The sequence below is a fragment of the Halichondria panicea genome, chromosome 1, assembly GCF_963675165.1.
Source record: "Halichondria panicea chromosome 1, odHalPani1.1, whole genome shotgun sequence".
Classification (NCBI taxonomy): Eukaryota; Metazoa; Porifera; class Demospongiae; order Suberitida; family Halichondriidae; genus Halichondria; species Halichondria panicea.
In genome coordinates this window covers 5,230,904-5,254,983 of record NC_087377.1, presented here as the reverse complement: position 1 = coordinate 5,254,983, position 24,080 = coordinate 5,230,904, and the positions used below count along the sequence as shown (strand labels likewise).

General features: G+C 40.0%; 1 protein-coding gene across 1 annotated transcript in view; it reads right to left on the bottom strand.

Moving 5' to 3' along the window:
- LOC135334204 (uncharacterized) overlaps positions 1-24,080 on the bottom strand; it is a gene marked incomplete in the record, with an annotated part of 688,739 nt that overhangs the window by 175,845 nt on the left and 488,814 nt on the right.

The window sequence follows — 24,080 nt, the reverse complement described above, 5'->3', positions numbered from 1 at the left end:
CCATTTTGTAGAGATCAGATTTTGTGTGGAAACTCTATATAATTATGTTGCTATGCCCTCTCGGGATATAAACTAGTTATAACACGTGAACTCGGGCTGCATGGCATATATTGCACTCAGCCCTCGGGGCTGGCGCCCTCGTGCTTCAGTGCAATATATTCCATACATCCCTGGCCCTTGTAGCCTCCTTTGCAGCCTCTCCTTTTTCTGTTCTTTGTCAGAGAAGAGAAATATTGGAGGAACAAAGAAAAAAAGAAGGAAGCAACTAAGTCTAAGAAAAAGGAGAGCCTGCCTTGCTAAGTCGCGTGGTCCCCTACTGACGTAGACAAATTTTAACGAGCGTGGGCGAGAGAAAACCTCAATAACTGTCCTCCCACACAGTACTTGGAGCGCATTTACCAGGAACATAATCTGTTATGAACAGTACAGTGCAGTAGAGTCAGCCTTTGTGAGACCTTTAGTCAGTAGAGGAAGTATGAAAGACTAGAGTAGAGTAGACTATACTGCTGTAATAATTATATCTGCTAATCAAGTGGGTCTGTTCTGAACTCAGGAAAAAAAACTGAGCTAAATTTAGATATTATTTTAGTCTCTTTAGTCTTTACTAGGTAAGCCCTCGTCTACGATGTTGATTCTGGCTTACTATCTACGATGCTAACAGCTTTTATTTAGAGTTTGCAATGTGTAGGCATGCTGTAGCTTTTTGCTCTGTCAGGCTCCGCCCAGCTAGTGATTGCCCACGTTCATTTTCACTCGTCTACCACTCGTCTACCGTCACGCGACTTAGCAAGGCAGGCTCTCCTTTTTCTTAGTCTCTTCCTTCTTTCTTTCTTTGTTCCTCCAATTAGTCCCGTATTTTATCTTATTGAACTATGACAAAGAACAGAAAAAGGAGAGGCTGCGAAGGAGGCTACATCCCTTGTGCGGCGGCTGCCCGTGTTATAACTATAACGTATGGGACAGTCACTGCAATTCAAACTGTCATCACTGTTATATTTCAAACCTGAAAAACACTGTATGCAGATCATGTAGAAACTGCATATGAGGTATCATTGGAAAGAGTAATAGCTAGATTATACAATAGAGAGCAAACTAAAATTATTTCTAGGTAAAATTCCTTCTTTTTTAGTGTTTGAAGTACAAATTGTGTGTTTTTGTCTCACTTTTTACTGCATTTGTATACTTGTAGATATTTTTTACATTCATTTGACAAAATGTTTTGATATGCTTTAGGTTGGTTGTTTCTCCATGTAACCAATCCTAGATTACATCATCTGGGTGCAACTATTTCTTGCATTACATCATACTATTACACTGTGTATTACATCATAATCATAGTAATGCACTATAATTATGTAGGTAACACTAGTAATGTAGGTAACACTGGTAGTGTAGGTAATGCAGGTAATGTAGGTAATGTAGGTAACACGGGTAATGTAGGTAACACTGGTAATGTAGGTAACACGGGTAATGTAGGTAACACTGGTAATGTAGGTAACACTGGTAATGTAGGTAACACTGGTAATGTAGGTAATGTAGGTAACACTGGTAATGTAGGTAATGTAGGTAACACGGGTAATGTAGGTAACACTGGTAATGTAGGTAACACTGGTAATGTAGGTAACACTGGTAATGTAGGTAACACTGGTAATGTAGGTAACACTGGTAATGTAGGTAACACTGGTAATGTAGGTAATGTAGGTAACACTGGTAATGTAGGTAACACTGGTAATGTAGGTAACACTGGTAATGTAGGTAACACTGGTAATGTAGGTAATGTAGGTAACACTGGTAATGTAGGTAACACTGGTAATGTAGGTAACACGGGTAATGTAGGTAATGTAGGTAACACTGGTAATGTAGGTAACACGGGTAATGTAGGTAATGTAGGTAACACGGGTAATGTAGGTAACACGGGTAACACCGGTAATGTAGGTAATGCTGGTAATGTAGGTAACACTGGTAATGTAGGTAATGTAGGTAATGCTGGTAATGTAGGTAACACTAGTAATGTAGGTAACACTGGTAATGTAGGTAATGTAGGTAACACGGGTAATGTAGGTAATGTAGGTAATGCTGGTAATGTAGGTAACACGGGTAATGTAGGTAATACTAGTAATGTAGGTAATGTAGGTAATGCTGGTAATGTAGGTAACACGGGTAATGTAGGTAATGTAGGTAACACCGGTAATGTAGGTAACACTGGTAATGTAGGTAACACGGGTAATGTAGGTAACACGGGTAATGTAGGTAACACTGGTAATGTAGGTAACACGGGTAATGTAGGTAACACTGGTAATGTAGGTAATACAGGTAATGTAGGTAATGTAGGTAACACTGGTAATGTAGGTAACACGGGTAATGTAGGTAATACAGGTAATGTAGGTAATGTAGGTAACACTGGTAATGTAGGTAACATGGGTAATGTAGGTAACACTGGTAATGTAGGTAATGTAGGTAACACTGGTAATGTAGGTAATGTAGGTAACACTGGTAATGTAGGTAATACAGGTAATGTAGGTAATGTAGGTAACACTGGTAATGTAGGTAACACGGGTAATGTAGGTAACACTGGTAATGTAGGTAATGTAGGTAACACTGGTAATGTAGGTAATACAGGTAATACAGGTAATACAGGTAATACAGGTAATGTAGGTAATACAGGTAATGTAGGTAATGTAGGTAACCCGGGTAATGTAGGTAGCACAGGTAATGTTGGTAATACAGGTAATACAGGTAATACAGGTAATACAGGTAATGTAGGTAATGTAGGTAACACGGGTAATGTAGGTAACCCGGGTAATGTAGGTAGCACAGGTAATGTAGGTAATACAGGTAATGCAGGTAATGCAGGTAATGTAGGTAACACTGGTAATGCAGGTAATGTAGGTAATGTAGGTAATGTAGGTAATGTAGGTAATACAGGTAACACAGGTAATGTAGGTAACACAGGTAATGCAGGTAACACTGGTAATGTAGGTAATGTAGGTAATGTAAGTAACACGGGTAATGTAGGTAACACGGGTAATGTTGGTAATACAGGTAACACAGGTAATGTAGGTAACACGGGTAATGTAGGTAACACTGGTAACACGGGTAATGTAGGTAACACTGGTAATGTAGGTAATGTAGGTAACACGGGTAATGTTGGTAATACAGGTAATACAGGTAATGCAGGTAATGTATAGGTATATAGATGTAATACTGATAGGATATAGGTTGTAACGGTGTGCATATTATGGTACGGTAAAGTTGAAATATGCATGCAGTGAATATTGATGAACACAACCTTGAAACGACACAAATAACAATGAAGAATAGTGATTAAATAGTATATGGGTAGCTGTAAGTGTTTTCTACTGTCGCCTTGGCGTTTTCTTATGCGGTTCATCATCATCATCATCTGTATCATCTCCACTGTCTGTACTGATGTCGTCATGATGTGCCTCTTGCAGTGTGCATTTCAATTGCATTGTACACAGTTGTGCGAAAGTAGCTAGTGATTTGCGTCGGTGCAACAGGTACTTTGCAATATCACTTGATGATTTTGGGCTAAGTTTCAGGCCTTGATCAGATGCAGTCAAAAAGTGGGTATTATAGATGGATGATATAATGTCACTACTAGATTCTAGTTCATTTTCAGAGCAGTAAGATAAGATTGCTTCTAAAAGGAAGTACTCCAGCTTTGTAGGGGGTCCAGTCATAACTATTTCTTGCTTCTTTTCAGCAAAACCAATACTTTTGGTGATTTCATGTTTCTGCCACTGGTGCTTGTGCCTGTTGCGTTTTACTATTGTTTTTGGGGGTCTCTTAGCAATACTGTTGCTACAACTTTTGCAAACACATTTTGCATGGCATCCCTCGCCTGCTTTTAAGCATGGGCATGATATTTTGGTTGTGTATTTGTACTTGATTTCACTGCAATGAGATCCTCCAGATTTGTCATTCTTACCACAAGTACAGGAAATCATATTCTCGGCATTACTTACTAGTTGTAGTGGCAGTGGAATGACACCATCAAAATGGCCTTGACCGTACTGATTAAATGCAACCATTAATGGGATTGATACAAGTTGCACCTCAGGGGTGACACAGAAGAGTGTGTGATATGCCATGGAGGAGAATACAATAATTGGTATTCCTAATACGTTGGATAGACATGTTAGCATCGTATCTCCCAATTGGCCTTGAAAAGTGGAGGGGTTTAAGAAGAGTTTTGCTACTTTTTTAAGGTCAGTGCCTTCACACAAAAAAGGTTCATATCTATGGGGCTTATCCAACCATTCCTTCACGGCAAGTTGCCTCAACATCAATGCCATTGCCTCAATACCCATGTTAGGGTTCAAACCTTTCTGTATAAGATATTGCTTATGTTCATCATTCATTTGCAAAGTTGTAGGACAGGCTGAAAGCAACAGTAGTAAAGCAGCAATTACCATCTCCAGGAATCAAATGCCTCTGCATATTACATGCAGTCAGTATGTTTGTGAGACGCTCATGATGTTCTCGTGCTTCACTTGTCGAGGATGATCTTGAGCAATGCCATATAAAGACTGGGTACATACGTCATGAATGGAATCATTTGATAGGAAAACAGTGGGGATTGTCCAACAAGTTTCGTAGTCTGATCAACTAATTGTTGTAGTGACAGTGCTTTCCTTATAGCTTTATCCCTGTCTTCATCACTAATTTCATATGTGTTGTCTGTCATGTTAGTGCCAGTTATAATCTTTTCAGTTATTCCAAAAGATGTTGTGGAGCCGGTAGAACGTGTATGTCGAGTGGATTTCATTGCAAGTAACTGAGATATGGAATTATACTTTGGGTTTACCTTTTTGGCATTGTGTGTGTACAAAAGGATAGTTAGTAGCGCGTATGCCAGTGGAATTCCCATTCTCCCCGCATGACCAAAATGTGGGTTTATATGTCGGTGCAGTGCTTCGTTGTGACTCGTTCCACCTGATGGTTCGATATCTGATAGACAACCGTGTTCAATGTGTACCTTAAGGTTTTGAATTTTATCAATAACTTTTTCTGTCAATATTTTGTTACCATTACTTTCAGCATCCTTCCACTTAGCCACGAAGCTTTCCATGTTTGCCATTAAATGTTGTGATTGTGGGGTATTTAATGTTCTTTTGTACCCAATATCCACAGGATATCTAAAAACCATCCTCAAATCCTTAATACAAGCATGAAAGAACGTGTGTTTCTTTGAAATAGCACGAGTTATTCTTTGTACAGCATGGAATACGTCAAGCTTAACCTTCACTCCACTGCCAAACACAGATACTAATTTATTTCTCACTTGGCAACAATTGTCAACAAAAATAGTTAGTTCCTCTTTGGTGGTGTCAATTTTTTTGCTTAAATCAGATAGTATTGATTCAACCTCGTCAATGGATGTAGATTTAGTGAGTTGCCAACTCACTACCTCTCCATTTTCATTTAAGGCAATGAAAAGGCTGGAGTATTGTGTTATCCATTTCCCATCATGACGTAGATAGCCTATGTTTGAAGCAACCTTGAATGTGTGATCCATCCGCAAACACTTGTTTATGGACAGTTTTGACATTTCTGAATTATAAAATGATTCATTCTCTTCAAATGTAATCAAGAAGCATTTGGTAATAATGTCATTGCTTGGGATTGGGTGACAAATAAGCTGAACAGATTTTGATGTCACAATAGTCTCTACAAAATCTGAATCTGCTTGGTGTTCCTTATTGACAGTGTTGTAAGCAGTTAGCAGTTGTTGGATAACATCCGAAACATGATGGTGTCTTACGTTCTCAATTTGTCTTGCTATGGATTCCATTGACAAACCTTCCTGAGCAAGACCAACTACATTTTGTACAAAACGTTTCGTGAATCCGGTACGATGAAGCAGAACAAAAGGAATTTCATCTCTGCTAATTGTTTGCATAAGTATGGGGTCAGTTGAATATACTATGTGATCACAGTTGCATTTATAGACTGCTGCAATTAACAGAATCATTTCATGTGTGTCGTGAATTGACCGGGGTAGCATGCCTTGTCTCTCTCCATCAGTCCACAGATGAAAGTCAATAAGACCGTTACAACTATCTCGAGGGCATCGTTCAATGGACGATCTTAATAATGGAAATTGTGCTAGAGGGTTCCATACAAACACAGTGGGCATAATCAATGTCGAGAGGTCAGAAGGGACATTTTGTGAAAGGAGATATTGAAAATTGTTCGGTTGCAGTATCATCACCATTGGTGATTGCGAGTTGTGTTGCACCCTGAAAGCGGTATATAAAAGATGTAAATTCCCCATTGTGCACATGCATTGAATGCACCTAATAATTTACATAAGATACTCACTGTGTTAGCAATTCCTTGAGAATAATTGTCCATTGCTGAGGGATACTAATTGAGTGACAGGAGTTGGGTGTTGTGAGTGTTACTGTTAGCAGTATGTAGAAAGAAAGAATTTTCATCTTGCTGGACTGCATCTTGCTGGACTGCATCATGGTGGCATGCAGAGGTCAACTAGATAGTGATTTTATTGTACCATGCAGGGGGTTGTTCTGTGGTGGGACTAGATTAACCACACTCTGCTCATCTTCATGCAGCAAGTCTCAGCTTTATAGCTAGCTCTAGGCATGGATGCACTATTGTTGGATGTCGATGGCAGTGATGATGAATTTGCTTTCCCATCTACTCCTATAGAGTCTAATTGCTCTGTAAGCTCAAGACCTACTGTTGATTTACTTTCAACTGAAGCCTCCAATTCCTCCAATTCTCTACCTAAAAAAGGTGACATGCATGATGTTTATTATTTAGACCATATCATATAATTATGTCAAGTTGTACTTTATACACATTATTTTGGTCTATAATATTGCAGGGTTTTACGATGACACTGAAGAAAACACTTTTGGGGTTGTAAAGAAAGGCATCTACGTTCCATGCTCTGACTTTCAGTTTCAGCTTGAGGCTGAAGTCATATGCGGTGTACCCTCTAGTTTTCTGGCTACCTCATAACGCTCTCCCCTTCGAATGGATCTGACACTAAGTGGGTACATAGATTAAGGAAGGAGAGGGATAGGAAACGGCAGCTGATCACGTGCCAAACGTACATAGACTTGATGCTTGTGGTTAGAAGTCCTTTGATCTCAATCCGTGTTTCGCTTTTTAATTAGTTAGAGAAAAATCGTTTAACTCAGCTGCACGAAAAACTCTGCTAGAAGAGACGACCATTCAGGGAGGTTTTGTTCATATGCTGCCTTTGCCAGTGCCTCGTGCATTTTTTGGAGAAAATTTCAAGGTAAGGCACTTTTTATAGCTGTTTTTGTCTTGATTTCATGTAATTTGACCCTTTTAACAGCCATGTTCGAGTAAATGCATGCAAAAGTTTTTATTAGCATTGAATATCTTCTGATGCTCATAAGACATGGACTGGTGATATTTACTTTTGGGATTAGTTCGATTGGCTGGCAGAAACATGCCACTTAATGTAAAGTAAATAAATGCTATACTTCAATGTTTTATTAGCTGGTCTCAACTTTGCCAGTAAAGTTTTTAGAGAAATACTGACATACCTAAATTCTTTGTATATATAGGCTTGAAAATGCCTCTGACTCGTCGAAAGGACCGGGCCCACAAGAAGAGACTGGAAAGAACCTCAAAAAATGCGACTATTTTAAATGACTCACACGAGAATACCGACACAAGCCTAGACTCCGAGTCAAGCACACCTCATATTGACACAAGCCTAGACTCTGAAACTACTTCAAGCACACCCCAAATTGAACCAAATGTACATCTGAGTGATCTCCTACGAAATCCCCAGTTGCATCAAACCCTGAAATTGCCCCAGGGATGGTCCAATGCGACTGAGGACTCTGTTTGTATGAAGTTGTGTAGAATTAGCTCCACTGCTACCACCAGCCGTCAACCAGTAGTGATTACCCATTGCTTAACGGTAAAAAGTGATTTGAAGTGGCTATTGTATGTCCATAACAATAAGTTAACCCCCGAAACATGCCAGTCATTGAAACAGTTTCCTGTTACATTGGATATCGTTACACTGGAAAATCTTCTCCTTGAGATCGACCGTTTACGTGTTTGCTGTGGTCATCCCGATGCACAATTTATAGCAATGGTCAATGCCAAGAAAGGTGAAATCGTAGCAAATGGAAAGTGTCTGCTAAAATTGACAGCCATGCCAGTGTATGCCTCAACGGTGTATCCTATCCGGAAACAGTGCGGACTGAAAAATGTGAACTATTGTCTACTTCTGTGAAATGTTCATCATGTAAGTCATATCGTGCCAATTTAAGGGCTATGTATAGTGCTTGGTGTAAGAGACGTTCAGTCGAAGAGATGAGTGACGCAAGTGGGCATTCCAATGAGCGCTATCTAAATACGCCTGAAAAAAAGCTAAAATGCAAAACCTGAAGGACCGATCACGTGCAGCTGAGAAGCAAGTTAAAATCTTCAAGGAGAAAATCAAGGAAGCAATTGAAGCTGAAGGAGATACAGTTGAAAAGAGTCTCAGTTCCGATTTGTTAAGCATCCTAAATACCAACACCGAGCAAATAAATAGAGCTTACCCAGAAGGGAGTTTTCCTAATTTGTTCTGGAAAGAGCAATTAAAGGCAGCTTCAGTTAAGGACCCTCGACAAGTTCGATGGCACCCTGCAATAATAAAGTGGTGCATCAATTTGCAGTTAATTTCAAGTGCAGCATTTCATTGCATAAGATCTTCCGGTTTCTTGACGCTCCCTTCTGAACGTACCCTAAGGGACTACACTCATTACTTCAATAAACAACCTGGTTTTCATCCAGATGTAAATCTCTATCTGCAAAAGGAAATGAACATACAATTGCTTCCTGAATCAAAACGTTACGTTGCATTAGTTATTGATGAAATGAAGATTAAAGAAGATTTGGTATATGACAAGAAATCTGGTCATATCGTTGGGTTCACTTCTTTAGGTGATATTGGTGACATACTTTCAGAATTGGAGCAGAAGTGCAAAAAGGATAGAAGTGCTACCCCACCTGTGGCACAATACATCCTAGTAATAATGGTCAGAGGGATCTTCTTTAAGCTGGATTTTCCTTATGCTCATTTTGGAACCCGTGGAGTAACTGCAGATTTTTTATTTCCTATTGTGTGGGAAGCTATTCGTATGATTGAAGGCATTGGAGGGAAAGTGATTAGTATTACGGCAGATGGGGCGAGTCCCAATCGTAAATTCTTTCGTATGCATGGCAAAGGCTTTGTGTACAAGGCATTTAATCCCTACGCAGACCCTAGAGAAGGCAGGCCTGTGTTCTTCATCTGTGATCCACCTCACTTGATAAAGACCACACGAAATTGTTGGTCCCATTCAGGATTCAGCGGTACTAGATTAATGAAGGTTAGTGACATTTTGAGAAGCTTTTCATTAAATTTGTGAACAGGCAATAATGTACAGGTAGTTATTGCAAAATTGCATGGCTGGCTAAAATTGTCTGTTTCCCTCTTTCACAGATCAATGGAAAGTACATTGAGTGGGCCCATGTCAAAGAACTTCACCGTAAACTCCATTTGATGTCTGTTGGATCTAAGGGGCTCACACTAGTTCCAAAGCTCAAAGTGGATCATGTTGAGCTGACTGGGTTTTCTAGGATGCGTGTAGATCTCGCCGCCCAGGTATGTTCGAGTTTTACTTACGTAACTGATAGTTATATATACCATTCATTCAGGTATTGAGTAAAAGTGTGGCAGATGCTCTGGCCTATTTCAGTGATGAAAGCACTACGGAAACCGAAAATTTTATTAGGATGTTCGATCGTTTTTTTGATTGCTTAAATGTTCGTAGTCTTTCTGAGTGGAAATCCAAATTGAAGCCTGACCTTCAACCCTACACAAGTCCAGATGACTCTCGGCTTAAGGTAAGAGTTTTAAATTGTAATATTTAAGCTAAATATTTTATTTTAGTGGTTGGAAGATTCTTTCTTGCTCTATCTGAAAGAATGGAAAGCTTCAGTAAATACTGACAAAGGAATCCCTGACAACAGCAAGCAGAAGGCATTGCTAAGTGCTGAGACTATGGAAGGTTTAGAAATAACAGGTAAATTAATTAATAACTTTTACATCTCTATACAATATTTTTACATGTATAGTGTGCTCGTTTGTGGAAATGGCTAGGCTCCTTCTGTCCAACAAAGAAGATGGTCTCTTTTTGTTGAGTGAGAGATTCTCCCAGGACCCACTTGAAAATTACTTCGGTAAACAAAGGGCCAGAGGAGGTCGCAATGAGAATCCAAACCTAATTCAATCTCTCGTTAATGCCTCTGCACTCCGGATGCAGAAGTCTGCAATGCTAGATCCTGTCAGAGGAACTGTCGCAGGAAGCGACAGCTCGAATTGAACACAATCGATGATACCCCACTACCCAAGAGGAAACGTTCGTAGTTTAATTTATGTTCCTATAATTATGACTGTATAATTTTATATTAAAATTTGAGCAACCACGAGAATTCAAAAAAGTATACAATACATGCATGAGCATAATAATACATTAATTACGACAAATACTTTCTCAATCTCTTTGTGTGCTATTTTGTATGTCTCCATCCATAAAGATGCGATTGAAAATCCCCTTATAGTAATCCAAAGGTGTACAATATCATTTAAAAGTTGCTGTGAATCTTCTTCACACTCCACATCTTGAGACAGAAGTGTCCACAAAAACTGTACCTCTTCGTCGCAAGTTACTTTCTTTACTAAATCGTCCAGCGTTTGCATACCGGTACTGGTACCTTTTCCAATTACATACGTAGGTAATACACTCTTGGTTGTCTTCTCCATTTCTACAAACAGACAGAACGATCGATCGTTCAATGGAAATAACGCACCTCGATTTACTTTCTCCATCCAACATTTAGTGTACGAGAGTAAATCTTGTGAGCTCTCCTCATTTACGACAGCCATATTTCCTAAGCATTCAATAAACTGCGAGTACTTAGTTCCACTCCTTTTTTCATATTTTTTTAGTAGCTTGTGGGGTACATAGCCACCAACATACTGCATTGCATTCAATTCATCCTTTGTTAATTTAGGTAGCTGGTCATTTGGCTCACCATTAACTGGCAGTGGGCATTCTTGTGCCATGAAACGTTTAAGCTTTTCTCCAAACAATGATTGATTTATAGATTGAATAAAGAAGTTCACATGTGGACCTTCTCTCGAACTCTCCTCCAACTTCAATTTATTAATCCACAGTTTGCTCATTTCTTCTCTTTTCACATGAAAGGCAGACCACAGTTGAGTTCTCTTGACAGTGTGAGAAAGAATTCTCTTTGATACACTCAGGAATATACTTTCAATCTCATTTTCTAATAAAAAACAAAACTGATCGAACATGTCTGCAGTTTCCATTTCTTTAGTAAGAAAGTGTGCTGCAAATTCTTTGGCCCTAGTGTTAATATCAGAAGGAATCAGATTTACATCCTCTATGAAGGATGTTATAGCTCCTCGAATGACTTCACAGGAGGCACTAGTAGATATACTTGTACTTGCCATGGTTTCTTGTGAGCATTTTGGTTCTTGGAGGATGAAAAAATGAAAAGAAGTCTGTGGGCGGCGGGGACAAAAACATGACGTAGGCGAAACGCGGATGTTTTTCGAAGATTCCTACGTTTCCTATCCCTCTCCTTCCTTTAATCTATGGTGGGTACAACTGCATTATAGATTTCAATGTTAATTAAACGGGCGAAGTAGGATCTATGTAATCATATAGTACCCTCTGCCTCGATCTCCTCATTCTGTGGCCTATGACAAAAATTGTCACATCTTCTTTGTTGCTATATGGTAGATCTAAGGCTAATTATGCTTGTTGGTGCATGTTAATTAAACCTTATTATGTAATATTTACTACAGTTTAAACCATACTTTTCTGCTGTCAAGTTGTACTTTTGAACTCTAGCATTTAGCCTCACTATTGACCTCTCTTTGTTCATGTGAGCCCCACCCTGGGCCTCCATCACTGTATTTTGGTAGAAAGTATAATTTTAAGAAGCATGCCATAGCCTCAATAGCATGAGTATATGCTAATACTGTGTATAATTATACGTATGGAAGGAAGGTGCTAGTAGTACCTCAGTTAACTCTTTTCTAAGATTTCTTTCACCAATATAGTTCCTTAGAAGATTATGTAGAAGGGCTGTGATGTTGCAGTATATAATTCTGGTTGAAGATTTTTATTGAGACTAATGAGTAATAATTAAAGACGTACACCTGGGTAGGACTTGGAGACTGGACTAAAATTGTGAGCATAATTGGGCAAGCTATACCTGTTGCATTGCAAGGAACCACTGTGACACTTAAAGTGTTTGTGGTAAAGAGCTGAATAGTGGGTTGTGGCTATGGTTTTGAGGGATTGATAGCCACCACTTGTTATGAACATTGCTCTTTTTCACACAGGAAATGCTTTTTGACAGCAAAGAGCACAAACAAGAAAGGGGATTTTATGAAGTGTCTCAACTCATCTTACAAGACTGCCTGTCTCCAATGCAGCTTTACTGACAAGGAGCTTGGAGATTATATACAGTATAAGAAGCGAGCTGCCTCAGCAATCAAAAAACAACGTGCTGTGAGCAAGATGGGTAAACAGGAGAACGGAATATGGGTTTTCTCTCGTGATGTTTTCCTGTCATCGTCAGGAGAACAGCTCCCTTGTGATCTAAACGAAATGGTGTGGATTGGCCACATACATTCAGGTCCGGGAGTGGCGAACGAAGTGCAGGAATGCTGCATTTCATTGCCATTGAGCACAGATCCCCTCTGTTTAATGCTGCACACCGTTAGGGATTACTTTGCACACAACTTTTTTCCTGCTGTGCTCACCATCTCCTCGACTCTCATTGCACTGCATTACCAAACCTTTTTGAAGAAGTTTAAATCCTGTTCAGTGTCCCTTGCTTTTGGTGAATCTTCTACGGGAAAGACAACTGCTCTGGAGTGTGGTCTCGCATTGTTTGGGTGTCAACAGAATATATTTAGCAAAGTGTCAAAAGAGAAAGCTCTTTCTTTGTGTTCCACATCTTGCACACCAATTGGGCTTGACGATCCTCAATCAAAAGGTGACATCGATAGGCTGATCATAGATCTATTCAATGGAGCACAGAGTGCAACCTTTGCCCATGGACACCAGAAACCGACCACTACCTGCATCATCACTGCTAATTTCACACCCTCAGACCAGCAGAGGTAAGTAGCTAAGGGAGTTAATTGGAGTTAATTGGAATGTAATCATGTATAATTATAGGTATGCGTCAAGGTGCCTAATGATAGAGTTCAGTCCGCCTGGTCTAGTCCACTGTCTTGCTGAGAAAATGGAAATTGTGAAAGTGCAAGAAGAATGTGGTTCTTGTGTGGGCTATTGTGTGTCACTTGGGGAGAAGTTCTTTCTGTCTGGTGTAGATGAGATTGACAAGTACATACTACCCGAGTTTAGTCAGGCAGTTGCCAGCTTATTCTGTCCTCTATTGGTTTGGACTTGAGGTACGTAATTGAAGTTGCTCATTGTACATTAATTGTTAGTATCATCCACAAATTCATTTTTTCAATAGCTGCTCAGAGAAGCAAAGATGGGTGCTTTAGAGGCAGAGTTGAAGCAGCATTTCACGTCTAAGGTGTTACCTCTTGCAACACAACTACAGGGCAGTTCATCTGACAATTTGAATACTGGTTCTGTCACAGAGCTATACACAGCTGATAAGTTCGGACTGGAACTAATCGCATGCATTCAAGATCTTTCCCCTGCCCAGGTAATTAAAGCCGCCAAAAAAGCAAATCGATTTTCGAAGCCAAATCACTCAAAATGTTCAAGTGTTATTATATAAGAGGTCTATATAATTGTTGTTTCCAATTGTGGCCTCGACTACCCACGTGCATCAGTAACTCCAGTCACAACATCCCTGCAGGTCCATCAGCAGAAACCGTGAGGGTCATGTAGCTTCTCTCCATCTCAATCTGAAGACAGCATCATAATTATCATCTCATCTCGATCGCAGCTAGAATATATAGACTCTACTAGATGGCCTCCAAAATTACAAAGTGCTGCAGATGCACAAGTGGCACATCAACTGTGTATGTGCCCGGGGAGGCAGGCAATTGCAAGAACCAGGTAGTCTATCCATGATGATAGTTATAGCTGCATTTAAAAATAATACAAATGTACATAGGAGGCCTCCCTATTGGTACCACAACAGGGGATATCAGAGAGGCACTCTAATGTTTTGCACCCACCAGTGCGAGTCAAAAATCTGGCAAAAAAGCAACAAATAAAAAAATATGTTTTCACTGACGGAAGTTATGATGTGCTGACCGTGCACACTTATCCACAGGTACGTGGAAATTAAAGTATAAGAATCAATTATGTATGATCCAGACAGTCTCGATCCCAGAAGTGTCGTCGATATCCTCTAATCCAGCCATAGAAACCGCGAGGGCCATGATGTAGTTTTCCGTATTGTTATAAAAGAAATGAGGCCTCCCTTCTGGTGCCACCATATATAATACATGTTATGATAAAGGCGATATCAGTGAGGCTCTTCGTCTACTAGTGTGTCGTCATCCCTGATGGGAGAGGATCGCGGTGTTAGTACAGTGTACCGTACACTCACAATAATGTAGCCATTATACTTGCTGTCTAAGATTCGCGTTCGTAACATTCAAACAAAAATCATCAGCTGAAAAAGCTATATCCAATAAAAATATTATACTGTATTAGTATAATTATTATGATGGCAAGCCAAATATTAATATTAATGGAAAAAATGTAAGTTAATGCATGTGCATGTTCCTGTTTTGTTTCTGTTATGTGATGTGCTGGCACCATGCATGCACTTTGTCCACAGGTTGCAATTCAGAAAATGAAGTAACTGATATTAATGTTCGTCTGTGCAGATTGTCCTATATATAATTATTATGATGCCAAGCTCAAAATGCATGCATGTTGTATGCAATATGTATATACAGAACCTTTTACAAGAAGACAATCACCCCCTATGTGGCAGATAGTGATTTGCTACACTAAAGAGCAAAGAAGCAGCATATAAGGCCATTGAGGCTAAAAGTATTGTAATTAAAGGGAAAAGAGTAAGCACGAGTCATTATTGACTTCATGTCAATGGTTCCTAACTCCCTCACAGACAGTGTCCAAAAAAATTTGACTTGGGGGTCTATCAGGCTTGACTGTTGGAGACGTGAAGAAGGCCCTCCTTTCCCTCTACGGGGAAAGTGTGAGTCATTATTAAGGGTATAGTCCTTGTATCGATTAACTTGTGCTCTATACTTCTCTATTGTATATAGTGTGTCATCATCCCTGCCGGGGGGAGTGGACCAAGGGGTTAGTACAGTATACCATCCACTCACAATATTGTAGCCTATATACTTGCTGTCTCCAGGTTTCGCCTTCGCTACATTCAAAACTAAAAGATCTGCTGACGAGGCTATAAAAAAAATGTCATTGTAATTAACGGAAAAAATGTAAGTTAATTCTGAGTGGTACACACTCACAACACTGAGTACTGTAAAGGCTATCCAAACAAAAATTAAATTAATTAAAACTATTTTGCCTACCACAGAAAAGTTAACAAAGATGTTTGTTAGGAAGGCCTATCGTGACCTTAATGTTCTCATCCATTCTCTCTACGAAGGAAAAGAAATAAGAAAAGTGATCGTAAACTGGTACTCCGGGTGTAGGGAAAACTGTGTTCATGCTGTACCAACTGTACATGGCAAAAGTGAGGAATAAGAATGTCGTTTTGAAATGTTCAGATATTGTGGCCGCTTTTATGTCTGATCCACGTCGTGTGTTGGTTCATCTCGATCATATAGATATGCATACGTTGCTTGGTGCCACTTCAACATTGTATTTTTTTGACCCTGCTGCATCTGGTGAAGAGCTACGCAGTGACGTTCGGGCCTTCACAGTTGTGTTTGCCTCCACAAACCCACGGAACTCTAAGATATTTAAAAAATCAACACATACCAAATTTTTCATGCCGATATGGACATTGGAAGAGCTCATAGATTGCCGTTTATTATGTTACCCATCCATGACTGAGAACGAGGTTGTGACAGCACATACGATGTGGGGGGGCTCGGCAAGGTGTGTATTTTCGTTAAAAAGAGACCATAATTTACAACGACTCTCCGAATTTGTTACGTCAGCAAGTTTGTCGGATGTCCTTGCTGATATGGAAGGGTTAAAGATGAGCCGAGACTCCTTTAATAGCAGCCAATGGTTGGTCCATATATTCATTCAACACAACGACTACACAAAACGCTATCTGAAATGGGCGTCTGAGTATGTGATGGATTGTGTGAGCAAGGCCCTATGTAATCAAGCTATAGCGTGGAAAGACGAGAAGAACAAAATAACAGCTGGACCTATTTATGAAGGAGATGTTCAGAGGGAGCTTCTGCGTGTGGATCGAACGGAGAAATTCATAGCAAAACGCTTAGGCAAACGGAATAAATACGAGACAATAACGCCCCCTCCTAATGGTCGTATAAGATTTGCAAACACGTCTACTACATTAGGGCCAGTTAATTCAACGCAATTGTATGTTCCAGTTGAACCAAACAAAGAAAGTGCAGACTTTGTTTACAACGAATGGATCTTTCAAGCGACTTTGGCAAAACGTCATGATATAAAAGCCAGAGGTATCAATAGACTATCAAAACAATTTGATCGTTTATCCTGGAAAGTTTGCTTTTGTGTACCAGCCTGCAATTTTGATAATTTCAAAAATGAGCAGGAAATTACCTTGAACGAAGAACTCCTTGAAGGAACTGACATAAAACAGTACTGTCTTCCAATTGATTACAATTGGCGATAATTATTTATGATGCACGCTATTAGAGTCTTTGTGAAAAAGTTGTTGTTTAATTAAAACGTTATAACCACAAATGTGTTTGTCTTGAATTGGTTGGAAACTTCTCAACTGAAAAATATTCAACACAAGCTTCCATGCATGCATGGTAATTGGCTAAGTATCTAATTGTACTCAGCTATTTAAATTGAAAATTGCGCATGTATAGACTAGCTACCTCAGACCGCTGGGATAAAGTTATAATAGTGCAACAGACATTACCATGTGTTTTGAGAATTGGGATACCATATATATGGTGCAGATCAGTGTATAATTATATGAACTAAAGAGTACAGCATTCTCAACCAGCCATGATTGCAACGCCTCTAGCTCTTGTCTCATTAATAGCCTTGTACAAATGTAGTGCTGACATTAATTTTACAACACTCTAGTCAGTGCATGCTATTATGAGCATAAAAGCTGGCTGTATCGTGCAAAGCACTCAGTTATAATTATAGTCATTAATACGTATGTATGAAAACAATGGCACACCGTCATTTAACTTCATCTCATTTTATTCCACCATAGTAAAATTTGTCATGCACGTATATAGCTCTCCTTCTCATCAATTAATGCCACATACATGTAGTTTACTATCTAAACGGAGTATTGGACTCGACGGAAAATGATAATGAAATTTGTTCATTTTCTCAAAAAGGTCGTTGGAATTTACAGCATACTTGCGTATAAGTCAGGGCACTTGTGCGATATAAGTAAACATACTTGCATGTGTATAATAGGTCAGGGCATTTAATTGTGTATAATTAAGTCAATGCACTTAATATGCATAATTAAGTATTTAAAATTAGCATTTTGACACAAACGGCACCCCATATCTATATACACAACGTTATATGCTTTTATAATAGGTATACTTCCTTTAATTAATTAATGTACAATAGAGTGTACACTTGAATTGCAAAGTAACTCTAACCCAGATTGCTACATTTCTGCGAGTTGGGATTGAGTACAACAAGACACCTGCAATTGGAGTCTTACTCAACTCAGTGCCAGGTATGTCTGCTGATGGAAAGAGAAACATAAGACGCTTTGTACAGAACAAAGATAAGGGGCACGGAAGCCACCCACGGCCCTTTTCAACTGAGTCACTAGCTGCTCAAGGAATAGTATGTTCTTCAACACCTTATTTGGAGAGAAATATTACACAAAACCAAATGCAGGTACCGACCAAGTTCTCCAAACTAAAGCCAACTAAGTGCACTATCGTTGTGGTCAGTGAGTTCTCAAAAGCCATCACTACACAGCTGCAAGCTCTTGGTGAGTACACACTCATCATGCATGCATGCATGCTAAAATCACACATTGTGCAGTATCTGGTACTCCCTCCAATGAACCCCTTGCTGATCACAAGAAGAAGTCGGACGACTCCCCCGCTGATCAGGGGAAGAAGTCCCCCGGGAGCAAGTCAGACGATCCTCCCACTGATCAAGCCCCAGGGAAGAAGTCGGACGACCCCCCGCTGATCAGGGGAAGAAGTCCTCCGGGAACAAGTCAGACGATCCTCCCACTGATCAAGCCCCAGGGAAGAAGTCGGACGACCCCCCCGTTGATCAGGGGAAGAAGTCCCCCGGGAACAAGTCAGACGATCCTCCCACTGATCAAGCCCCAGGGAAGAAGTCGGACGACCCCCCCGCTGATCAGGGGAAGAAGTCCCCCGGGAACAAGTCAGACGACCCCCCCGCGGATTACGAGAAGACGCCCTCCCAGGAAGAAGCCACCCACCAATCAACGGAAGACGACCCCCCCACCGATCACGGGAAGACACTCCCAGAGATGAAGTCAGACGACCCTCCCACTGATCAAGCCCCAGGGAAGAAGTCAGACGACCCTCACACAGATCAAGGGAAGGGTGGAAAACGGAAGCGAGGTAACTAAAGCTATCATAGTCAGAACACCTTTTATTTTTCTATGCAGGACAGAAAAGATCTGAAATTGAAAGGCTTGAGGATAATCCTTCTATTATGCCAAAGAAAACAAGAAGAATCTAACTGCTATATAGCAACAATTGTGCATGCTCTATATACATGCACCTGACTTCTGTTTATGATTATGTATATTGCTCTTTGTCACTATTAGGAGAGTGTCGTTTCAAATTGTGTTCATCAATACTTATTGCATTTAATATTGCAACCGCTAATTATTACCACCGTTACAAAATACCTATACTTAATGCGTAGCTATATACAGTCATGCATTTCTGCATCTAATTAATTGCATAATACATTACTTATTATAACTATACCCATGTTACTCTACATTACCTCGTGTTACCTTACGTATATACATTACCAGCATTGCCTCGTGTTACCTACCTTACCCGTGTTACCTACATTACCCGTGTTACCTACATTACCTACATTACCAGTGTTACCTACATTACCAGTGTTACCTACATTACCCGTGTTACCTGCATTACCAGTATTACCTACATTACCCGTGTTACCAGCATTACCTACATTATCCGTGTTACCTACATTACCAGTGTTACCTACATTACCTACATTACCTGCATTACCAGTGTTACCTACAATTACCTACCTTACCAGTGTTACCTACATTACCTGCGGTACCTACATTACCCGTGTTACCTGCATTACCAGTATTACCTACATTACCAGTGTTACCAGCATTACCTACATTACCCGTGTTACCTGCATTACCTACATTACCTACATTACCCGTGTTACCTGCATTACCAGTGTTACCTACATTACCAGTGTTATACCTGCATTACCAGTATTACCTACATTACCAGTGTTACCAGCATTACCTACATTACCCGTGTTACCAGCATTACCAGTGTTACCTACATTACCCGTGTTACCTACATTACCAGTGTTACCTACATTACCAGCATTACCTACATTACCCGTGTTACCTACATTACCAGTGTTACCTACAATACCTACATTACCTGTGTTACCTACATTACCCGTGTTACCTACATTACCTACATTACCTGTGTTACCTACATTACCTACATTACCTGTGTTACTTACATTACCAGTGTTACCTACATTACCCGTGTTACCTACATTACCTACATTACCCGTGTTACCTACATTACCGGTGTTACCTACATTACCTACATTACCAGTGTTACCTACATTACCCGTGTTACCTACATTACCAGTGTTACCTACATTACCTACATTACCCGTGTTACCTACATTACCTGTGTTACTTACATTACCAGTGTTACCTACATTACCCGTGTTACCTACATTACCAGTGTTACCTACATTACCTACATTACCCGTGTTACCTACCTTACCCGTGTTACCTACATTACCCGTGTTACCTACATTACCTACATTACCAGTGTTACCTACATTACCAGTGTTACCTACATTACCCCTAACCCTACATTACCTACCTTACCAGTGTTACCTACATTACCTGCGTTACCTACATTACCCGTGTTACCTGCATTACCAGTATTACCTACATTACCCGTGTTACCAGCATTACCTACATTATCCGTGTTACCTGCATTACCCGTGTTACCTGCATTACCTACATTACCTGCATTACCAGTGTTACCTACAATTACCTACCTTACCAGTGTTACCTACATTACCTGCGGTACCTACATTACCCGTGTTACCTGCATTACCAGTATTACCTACATTACCAGTGTTACCAGCATTACCTACATTACCCGTGTTACCAGCATTACCAGTGTTACCTATATTACCCGTGTTACCTACATTACCAGTGTTACCTACATTACCAGCATTACCTACATTACCCGTGTTACCTACATTACCAGTGTTACCTACAATACCTACATTACCTGTGTTACCTACATTACCCGTGTTACCTACATTACCTACATTACCTGTGTTACCTACATTACCTACATTACCTGTGTTACTTACATTACCAGTGTTACCTACATTACCCGTGTTACCTACATTACCTACATTACCCGTGTTACCTACATTACCGGTGTTACCTACATTACCTACATTACCAGTGTTACCTACATTACCCGTGTTACCTACATTACCAGTGTTACCTACATTACCAGTGTTACCTACATTACCTACATTACCCGTGTTACCTACATTACCTGTGTTACTTACATTACCAGTGTTACCTACATTACCCGTGTTACCTACATTACCAGTGTTACCTACATTACCTACATTACCCGTGTTACCTACCTTACCCGTGTTACCTACATTACCCGTGTTACCTACATTACCTACATTACCAGTGTTACCTACATTACCAGTGTTACCTACATTACCCCTAACCCTACATTACCTACCTTACCAGTGTTACCTACATTACCTGCGTTACCTACATTACCCGTGTTACTTGCATTACCAGTATTACCTACATTACCCGTGTTACCAGCATTACCTACATTATCCGTGTTACCTGCATTACCCGTGTTACCTGCATTACCTACATTACCTGCATTACCAGTGTTACCTACAATTACCTACCTTACCAGTGTTACCTACATTACCTGCGGTACCTACATTACCCGTGTTACCTGCATTACCAGTATTACCTACATTACCAGTGTTACCAGCATTACCTACATTACCCGTGTTACCTGCATTACCTACATTACCTACATTACCCGCGTTACCTGCATTACCTACATTACCTGCATTACCAGTGTTACCTACATTACCAGTGTTATACCTGCATTACCAGTATTACCTACATTACCAGTGTTACCAGCATTACCTACATTACCCGTGTTACCAGCATTACCAGTGTTACCTACATTACCCGTGTTACCTACATTACCAGTGTTACCTACATTACCTACATTACCAGTATTACCTACATTACCCGTGTTACCTACATTACCAGTGTTACCTACATTACCTACATTACCTGTGTTACCTACATTACCCGTGTTACCTACATTACCTACATTACCTGTGTTACCTACATTACCTACATTACCTGTGTTACTTACATTACCAGTGTTACCTACATTACCCGTGTTACCTACATTACCTACATTACCCGTGTTACCTACATTACCGGTGTTACCTACATTACCTACATTACCAGTGTTACCTACATTACCCGTGTTACCTACATTACCAGTGTTACCTACATTACCTACATTACCCGTGTTACCTACATTACCTGTGTTACCTTACCTACATTACCTGTGTTACTTACATTACCAGTGTTACCTACATTACCCGTGTTACCTACATTACCTACATTACCCATGTTACCTACATTACCGGTGTTACCTACATTACAAGTGTTACCTACATTACCTACATTACCAGTGTTACCTACATTACCTACATTACCCGTGTTACCTACATTACCTACATTACCCGTGTTACCTACATTACCGGTGTTACCTACATTACCTACATTACCAGTGTTACCTACATTACCTGCGTTACCTACATTACCCGTGTTACCTGCATTACCATTATTACCTACATTACCCGTGTTACCAGCATTACCTACATTATCCGTGTTACCTGCATTACCAGTGTTACCTACATTACCCGTGTTACCTGCATTACCTACATTACCTGCATTACCAGTGTTACCTACAATTACCTACCTTACCAGTGTTACCTACATTACCTGCGGTACCTACATTACCCGTGTTACCTGCATTACCAGTATTACCTACATTACCAGTGTTACCAGCATTACCTACATTACCCGTGTTACCTGCATTACCTACATTACCTACATTACCCGTGTTACCTGCATTACCTACATTACCTGCATTACCAGTGTTACCTACATTACCAGTGTTATACCTGCATTACCAGTATTACCTACATTACCAGTGTTACCAGTATTACCTACATTACCCGTGTTACCAGCATTACCAGTGTTACCTACATTACCCATGTTACCTACACTACCAGTGTTACCTACATTACCTACATTACCCGTGTTACCTACATTACCAGTGTTACCTACATTACCTACATTACCAGTGTTACCTACATTACCTACATTACCTACATTACCTGTGTTACCTACATTACCCGTGTTACCTACATTACCTACATTACCTGTGTTACCTACATTACCTGTGTTACTTACATTACCAGTGTTACCTACATTACCCGTGTTACCTACATTACCTACATTACCCGTGTTACCTACATTACCGGTGTTACCTACATTACCAGTGTTACCTACATTACCCGTGTTACCTACATTACCAGTGTTACCTACATTACCTACATTACCCGTGTTACCTACATTACCTGTGTTACCTACATTACCTGTGTTACCTACATTACCCGTGTTACCAACATTACCAGTGTTACCTACATTACCAGTGTTATACCTGCATTACCAGTATTACCTACATTACCAGTGTTACCAGCATTACCTACATTACCCGTGTTACCAGCATTACCAGTGTTACCTACATTACCCGTGTTACCTACATTACCAGTGTTACCTACATTACCTACATTACCAGCATTACCTACATTACCCGTGTTACCTACATTACCAGTGTTACCTACATTACCTACATTACCTGTGTTACCTACATTACCCGTGTTACCTACATTACCTACATTACCCGTGTTACCTACATTACCAGTGTTACCTACATTACCTACATTACCAGTGTTACCTACATTACCTGTGTTACCTACATTACCTGTGTTACCTACATTACCCGTGTTACCAACATTACCAGTGTTACCTACATTACCAGTGTTATACCTGCATTACCAGTATTACCTACATTACCAGTGTTACCAGCATTACCTACATTACCCCTGTTACCAGCATTACCAGTGTTACCTACATTACCCGTGTTACCTACATTACCAGTGTTACCTACATTACCTACATTACCAGCATTACCTACATTACCCGTGTTACCTACATTACCAGTGTTACCTACATTACCTACATTACCTGTGTTACCTACATTACCCGTGTTACCTACATTACCTACATTACCTGTGTTACCTACATTACCTACATTACCTGTGTTACTTACATTACCAGTGTTACCTACATTACCCGTGTTACCTACATTACCTACATTACCCGTGTTACCTACATTACCGGTGTTACCTACATTACCTACATTACCAGTGTTACCTACATTACCCGTGTTACCTACATTACCAGTGTTACCTACATTACCTACATTACCCGTGTTACCTACA